Source organism: Heterocephalus glaber, unplaced genomic scaffold, assembly GCF_053883595.1.
Source record: "Heterocephalus glaber isolate CG9 unplaced genomic scaffold, H.glaber_assembly_v1.0 deba00000347, whole genome shotgun sequence".
Lineage (NCBI taxonomy): Eukaryota > Metazoa > Chordata > Mammalia > Rodentia > Bathyergidae > Heterocephalus > Heterocephalus glaber.
The window spans coordinates 44299439-44307818 of record NW_028258143.1 but is presented as its reverse complement, the minus strand read 5'-3'; the positions used below and the strand labels follow the sequence as shown (position 1 = coordinate 44307818).

Sequence of the window (8380 nt, the reverse complement as noted above, 5' to 3'; positions counted from 1 at the left end):
TTCCTTTTATTTCTTTCTCTTGTCTAATTGCTGTGGCTAGTGTATCCAGAACTATATTGAACAGAAGTGGTCATAGTGGGCATCCTTGTTTTGTTCCTGATTTTAGTATGAAATTTTTCAGTTTCTGACCATTTAGTATGATGTTGGCTGTTGGTTTTTCATACATAACCTTAATCAGGTTGAGATAAAGACCTTCTATTCTAATTTTCTGTAACGTTTTTATATAAACAGGTGTTGGATTTTGTCAAATGCCCTTTCTGCATCCATTGAGATGATCATATGGTTTTGGTCCTTGACTCTGTTAATATAGTGTATTACATTTATTGATTTATGAATATTGAACCATCCTTGCAACCCTGAGATAAATCTGACTTGGTCAGGGTGTATGATCTTGATGACCCTCTGTATTCTGTTTGCCAGTATCTTGTTGAGAATTTTTGCATCTATGTTCATTAGGGAGATTGGCCTGTAGTTCTCTTTTTGGGTTGTGTCTTCCCCTAGTTTTGGAATCAAAGTAACATTTGCTTCCAGGAATGAATTTGGAAGTATGGCTTCCCTTTCAATTTCCTTGATGAGTTGAAGAGTAATGGCAATAGTTCTTCTTTAAATGTCTTGTAGAATTCAGCAGTGAAGCCATCAAGACATGGGCTTTTCTTTGTTGGTAAATATTTTATTACATTTTCAATTTCACTCATTGTAATTGGGCTCTTTAGAATTTCTATATCTTCTTCATTTAACTTTGGCAATTTGTATGTATCTAGGAATCTGTCCATTTCTTCTGTGTTTTCCATTTTATTAGAGTACAGGTTCTCAAAATAGGTATTGATGATCCTCTGGATTTCTGATGGTTCTGTTGTGACTTCCCTTTTTTTGTTCTTAATTGCATGGATTTGAGCCTTTTCTTTCCTTATTTTGATAAGGTTGACTAAAATTTTATCAATTTTATTTATTCTTTCAAAAAACAAACTTTTTGACTCATTTATTTTTTGTATTATTCTCTTAGTCTCCATTGCATTGATTTCTGCTCTGATCTTTATAATTTCCTCTCTTGTGTGAGCTTTTGGGCTTGTTATGCTCTTCTTTTTCTAGGAGTTTGAGGTTCTGCATTAAGTTATTTATCTGAGTTCTCTCTGTTTTCCTAATATGAGCATTTACTGCTATGAAATTCCCACATAGAATGGCTTTCATTTTGTCCCATAGATTCCTGTATGTTGTACTGGCATAATCATTTACTTGCAGAAACTGTCTAATTTCTTCTTTAATTTCTCCTGTGACCCATTGGTTGTTCAAGAGGGTATTATTCAATTTCCAGGTGTTTGTGGGAATTTTGCAGTTTCTCATGTTGTTGATCTCCAATTTTATTGCACTATGGTCTGATAATATACAGAGGGTAATTTCAACTCTTTTACACTGACTGAGACATTTCCTATGAGCTAGCATGTGGTCTATTTTGGAGAATGACCCGTGTGCAGCTGAAAAGAATGTGTATTCTGATTTTGTGGGGTGGAACATTCTGTAAAAATCTATTAAGCCCATTTGTTCAATAGCTTGGTTCAGTTCTAGAATTTCATTGTTAATTTTTTGTCTAGGTCATCTGTCTATTTGTGATAGTGGGATATTGAGATCCCCCACTACAGTTGTATTAGTGCTTATTTGGTTTTTCATGTCCATTAATATTTGTTTTGTATAGTTGTGGGCATTCATATTTGGTGCATATATATTTAGGATTGTCATCTCTTTCTCTTGGATTGTTCCCTTCACAAGGATGTAGTGACCATTTTTGTGTCTCTTAACTAGTTTTGCTTTGAAATCTACTTTGTGTGCAAATAAGATTGCTACCCCTGCTTTTTTTCTGGGTTCCTGTTGTGTGGAGAGCGGTATTCCATCCTTTTACTTTCAGTCTCTGAATTGCTTTTTGAATTAGGTGCACTTCCTGTATACAGCATATTGCTGGATTTTGCTTCTTAACCCATTCTGTCAGTCTACTTCTTTTGATTGGTGAATTGAGGCCATTAACATTGATAGTTATAATTGATAGGTACTGACTCATCCTTGTCATGATGTTTTACTGTTGTTGGCTCTTATTTCTTTTTCCCCCTTTCCCTTTAGTTTCTTACCTTGCCTGGTGGCTTCCCTCTGTTGAGCCTCATGGAGTTGTGACCTTCATTGACTTTTTCTAGGATAGTGCTTAGAATTGTTTGGAGTGCAGGCTTGGTGTTCATGAAATTTCTCAAGTGTTCTTTGTCATGAAAGTATGTAATTTCCCCATCGATTTTGAAAGATAATTTTGCAGGATACAAGAGTCTAGGTTGGAAGTTACTTTCTTTTAGGGTTTGAAATACTTCACTGCAGGCTCTCCTTGATTTGAGGGTTTGTGTTGAGAAGTCTGCCGTGATTCTGTTGGGCTTTCCTTTATAGGCAATTTGTTTCTTTTCTCTAACTGCCTGTAGGATTTTGTTTTTCTGTTGGGTTTCTGGGATCTTGACTATTAAATGTCTAGGTGTAGATTTATTTTTTTATATTGGCTAGGTGGAGTTCTATATGCTTCACTTATCTGTATGTCCAATTCTCCACCTCTGTCTGGGAAGTTTTCTACTGTTACTTCTGTGATCAGTTTTTTTTAATGACAGTTTTGCTTTCTCCTGTTTTTTTTTGTGGACTCCTATCAGTCTTATGTTATTCTTCTTTGCATCATCTAGCACCTGTTGAATTGATTTCTCATGGTCCTTTACTATTTGTAAGAAATCTCTGTTTTCATGGTCCTTCAGCACAATCCTGTCTTCTATATCTGATATTCTATCTTCAGATTCTCTTAGTCTGCTCTGCATGCTTTCAATGGCATTTTTAATCTCCTGAATATCTGTTTGAATCTGTTTCATGGATTCCATTTTTTTCTTATGTTGGTCGATCATGGTTTCCATTTCTGTTTTATGTGTGCATTCATGACTTCCGGCATGTTTCTGAGCTCATCTATTCTTTTATCAGTTTATGTTCTAGAGCCTCTAATCATGTCTTTCACTCTGCTCACCATTTCTGTAGTTGTCTGGGAGATTATTTCTGCTTTGAATTTTTCTAGAGCCTCATTCTTCTGTTTTGTTACTTCCTGTGCTATCAGTTCAGGGTGTCCAGGGTACCAGACTTTTCCACCTCATTTCCCCCAGAATTTGCCTTTTGTGGTGTGGAAGTTTGAGTTTGTGACTTGCTTAAATGTCTTCTCATTTTTGTTTTTGGTACTGTCCCTGGTTTAGTTCCTGGGTTGATATTTTGAAGTTGCTTATTGTAAGTATCTTTGTTGATGTATTTAGAACCCTTATGGAATGATTGCTTCTCAGAGGTGTCTTCCAGATATAGCTGGTCTTTAGGTTTTGAGTCTCTAATGGCTCTGAGTCTATCTCATTTTCATTATACCGGGAAGGACAACTGATTAGATCAACCACAACACCTTAGCCCAAGTGATACAATCAGCAACACAATAGCATCAAATACATCTTAGAGAATGACAATTTGTGGTAATTATTAATCTATCACCTTTAAAAATGAAGGGCCTCCTTCAAGGTATGTCTCTGCTGTCACAATAGACAACATGGGCAGCAGTGTGCAGTTATAAGTCAATGAGTCTCAGTAAGCCCGTCCCAGACCCATGAGATTCAGGCAGATTTCTGGTTGCAAGTCCCGAGCTGAGCTCCCCGTCATCCTGCAGGGTTGCACTTTGCAAATTTCCATTGCTGGTTTCAGCTGTTCTTTCCCTGAAGCAAGTCCAGGTTCTGATGGGACCAGATGATCCTTCCAATTTACTAAGCATGGTGGTCTGGTGTGCCTTTATTGCAGAGATTTTCCCTACCCTTCCAGCGGGCTTGTTTTCATCATGGAGCCTGAGAGAGATCCCCTCCATGTTGTTCACTTCTGGTGCTCAGGACAATGGCTTTTATGTCCCCTTGTGCCTCTGCAGTGTGTAACCAAGTAGCTGCATAGCCAGCAGGCCAGAGCGGGGGTGGGGGTGGGGGTGGCCTGTTGTTGGAGGCACCTGTGCAGCCAAGCTGGGGCTGGTGGGTGTGCCCAGGTGAATCCTCTTCACCCTGTCTTGGTCTCAAGCCTGTCTTGGTCTCAAGCCTGTCTTGGTGGCCGGCATCTCTTCTTATTAAAAAGCTTCTGCACAGCAAGAGAAACCACCAACAATGTGAAGAGATAACCCACAATGCGGGAAAAAAATCTTCACCTGCTGTTCCTCAGACAAAGATCTATAAAGAACTTAAAAAAATCCAATCTCCCAAATTTAAAGACCCAATCTAAAAATGGGCATCTGAAATGAACAGACATTTCTCACACAAAGAAGTAGAAATAGAAAATAAACATATGAGAAATGTGCAACATCACTGGTCATTGGAGAGATGCAAATGAAAACAATGCTGAGATTCCACCTCACCACAGAAAGAATGGCTGCTATAATGAAATCAACCAATAACAAATGTTGGTGAAATAGGAACACTGCTCCATTGCTGGTGGGAGTGTAGAGTGGTGCAAGCACTGTGGAAATCAGTATGGAGATACCTCCAAGAACTAGGACCGGAAGTTCCATTTGACCTAGCTATTCCCCTGCTGGGTGTCTTCCCCAAATAATTAAAAGAAGCATACCACATTGATATATGTGTACCCATGTTCATATCAGCACAATTTTTAATAGCTCAAACTTGGAAGCAGCCCAATTATCCATCAACTGGAGACTAGATAAAGAAAATGTTTTTTTTTTAATAAAACGGAGTACTACTCAGCCATAAAAAATGAGAAATTGGAGACATTTATAGCTAAATGGATGCACACTGAGGCAACATTCTTAAGTGAAATAAACAGGCCACATGTGTAAATACTGAATAGTTTCTCTAGTGTGAGAAACTAAAAGTGTAAATAAGGACTAAAAGGTATAATAGATAATGTCAAATAGGAAGAAAAGGGGCAAAGGAGAAGGGGAAGTGGGAGGGGTAGGGGAAAGGAAAGAAGGGAATGGAATTAATAAGAGAAAATGAAAAAATGGAAACAAAGTCTTTGTAAATAGGGAGGCATGGAGGGGTTCAAGGGAGGGCAGGGAAAGTGTGAAAAATAAGAACCCAGAGAGATTACATAAAGGTACATATTTCCAATGGTGAATGTCATTACATTGTATACCTAGAATGTACCAATAAAATAATATTTATAAAAAAATGACCTCTGCCATATGAAGGCTGGTCTTCTTCTGGCTCTCCTTAACCCCTGCCCAGCGCCCATATGAATGTCTTGGATTAGCCAGTTGGAGGGTGAGTCACATGGAGCAGACATCATTTCTCCCAACTAGAGCCATCCTAAACTAGCCAGCCTCTTGTTGATGGGTAGGTTGATTGCAGATTGCTGAGTGTGTGGATGTAATCACTGGAGGTTAACCTAAACAAGACCAACAACTCCTTTGAGCCATGCCCCAGTTACCAGTTTCCGGAATAGTGATCTAAAAATTGTCACTGTTATAATCCACTGAATGTTGTGGTGGTTTGTTATGCAGCACTAAATAACTTTAGACATGGTAGGTTGAAGCAATATTTGATTAAGAAAAATAAGGGATGAGTTTTAATTTTCATAGTGTTGATCTTCTGCTGTAAATCTAATACTGTTTCCCTACTACTTTCTAGTCTCCTCATATATTGTACTTGCAGCCTTAGCTGTAGACTGAAAATGCCCTTCCCACAGATCCATATTAGATACATCTTTCCAAACCCAGATTGCATACTCCCCTGCTATGAAGATTCTAATGATGTCCTCATCCCATTTCTCAGAACTTTCTTGAATTTTAGTTTTACCTATACAATTCCACTTAAATCTTTTCCCCTTGTTTTTTGCTTTTAATATGAGTAATTTTTCCATCCTCTCAAAAGACAGAGGTGGCATCTTACCCATCTTTGTAACCCTCAAAATATTTTTAGTATCTTGAGAAAAACTAAGCAGTCCATAAATATCTGAATAGATAAGATTGATGCCAGGTATGGTATGGCACCACTCTGGGTCTCAGCCTCCTTCTCTATGATCTTGGTGCTGCCATAGGAAGTAGGTGGGCTGTTCACAGCATGGCTCTTTTTCATTATTACTGCTCTTATATTTCTATGCATTTTCTCTTCCTGTAATTATTTTATATTCTTTAAAAATGATATATTTTCAGCTTCTCTAAAATTGATAATAGCAGTGAAAACAGTACATGGGTTTTTGGGTTTGTCAAAAGGTTAAAAGAAAGTTATCTTTTCAGTATTTATTAATTCTAATATCAATTATTGTTTTAAATCCACATTTGCCTCTTTGCTTTTTGATTCATAAGCCATGTCATGTCCAGAAGCTTAATTTCTGAAAATTTTTATAAGTATAAATTTATTTCAAAGTCTTACATAAATGTATAAAAGAGCATTAGGTGATTTTAGTTAATTTCTTTAAAATTAAGAATTATTCCCCGGCCGGCCACAGCCTGACACACCATGCAGCCCCCTGTCTCCCACGGACGCCTCCCCCAGACATGGCATAGGGCCTTGCCTCACTATGGCAGCAGCATGGCACAGCACGCTCGACTTCATGCTCGGCGCCAAAGCTGATGGTGAGACCATTTTAAAAGGCCTACAGTCCATTTTCCAGGAGTAGGGCATGGCAGAGTCAGTGCATACCTGGCAGGATCATGGCTACCTAGCTACCTACACAAACAAAATTGGCAGCTTCACTAATTTGAGGATTTATCCACATGGATTGGTATTGCTGGACCTTCAGAGTTACGACAGTGATATCCAGGGCAAAGAAGAAATCGACAACCTTCTGAACAAAGTAGAAAAGAGAATGAAAGAATTGAGTCAGGCCAGTATTGGGAGAGTGAAATGTTTACCAACCATAGTTCAAGGAGGGGCCATCGACAGATACTGGCCCACTGCTGATGGGCGGCTGGTTGAGTATGACATAGATGAAGTAGTATATGATGAAGATTCACCTTACCAGAACATTAAAATTCTACACTCAAAGCAGTTTGGAAGTATTATCACCCTTAGTGGGGATGTTAATTTGGCAGAGTGATTTGGCATATACCTGGGCTATCATGGGCAGTGGCAAAGAAGATTACACTGACAAAGATGTACTCATTCTGGGAGGCGGAGATGGAGGCATATTATGTGAAATAGTCAAACTGAAACCAAAGATGGTCACTATGGTAGAGACTGACCAAATGGTGGTTGACACATGTAAGAAATATATGCGCAGAACATGTAGTGACGTCTTAGACAATCTTAAAGGAGACTGCTATCAGGTCCTAATAGAAGACTGTATTCCAGTACTGAAGGGGTACGCCAAAGAAGGGAGAGAGTTTGATTATGTGATTAATGATTTGACAGCAGTTCCAATCTCCACATCTCCAGAAGAAGATTCCACATGGGAGTTTCTCAGACTGATTCTTGACCTCTCAATGAAAGTATTGAAACAGGATGGGAAGTATTTTACACAAGGGAACTGTGTTAATTTGAAAGAAGTCCTGTCGCTCTATGAAGAACAGCTTGGGTGCCTGTATTGTCCTGTGGAATTCTCGAAGGAGATTGTCTGTGTCCCTTCATGCTTGGAATTGTGGGTATTTTACACTGTTTGGAAGAAAGCTAAACCCTGAAGATGGATATTCCAATGAGGTGTGCTGCAGACAGACTTCCTGACCTCCATATGCTGCCATCAAAATGAGTCAGGCAATTGATTGTGACTTCCTTAAAGTTTCCTCTTTTTAATTAAAAAAAAAATGGAAAATTATATTTTGATGAACTAGAGTGGGTTTTTTTGAAAGTCAGCTGAAGGACAATTAGTACAGCAAAGACTGCTAAATACACTGACCCCCTAGAATGTGATTTTTTGTTACTTTTTATTTCTGTGTGGGTTTTTTGTTTTGTTTTGTTTTGATTGTGGTGGAACTTCAATTAAGACCTTTGGAGGAATGAGCATCATTGTTTTTGTTTCAGAGGGAAGTTCTTGATGGGTTTTAAAAAACTGACCTAGATTTTAAAATTTGGTGCTTTTAATAAAGAGTTAAAAATGAATAACAATGCTTCAATTAAAGTTACAAAAGAGAAAAAAAAATTAAGAATTATTTTAGTCAACAGTGGAAATATTGTTACAATTATTAAATTGCTTCATTAGGATTTTTAGAAATTACTGAAATTATATTTCAATTTCATCTAACATGTTTTCAAGCTGTGTATAGCTTTGCTACATGGCTAAATCTGGCTGATTTTTTTAAATGCCACATAAAATTGCAAACATAAAGTTACCTTTCATGTCAAATGAGATGAGGGAAACATTTTGAATAGCAGTGATTATTTGGTTAAATGTTTCCCATAATAATGATGAAATAATA

General features: G+C 37.9%; 1 pseudogene; it reads left to right on the top strand.

Annotated features, from left to right (window-relative positions):
* Positions 1-6546: 6546 nt before the first annotated feature.
* LOC101718244 (spermine synthase pseudogene) lies at positions 6547-7673 on the top strand (annotated as a pseudogene).
* Positions 7674-8380: the final 707 nt, after the last annotated feature.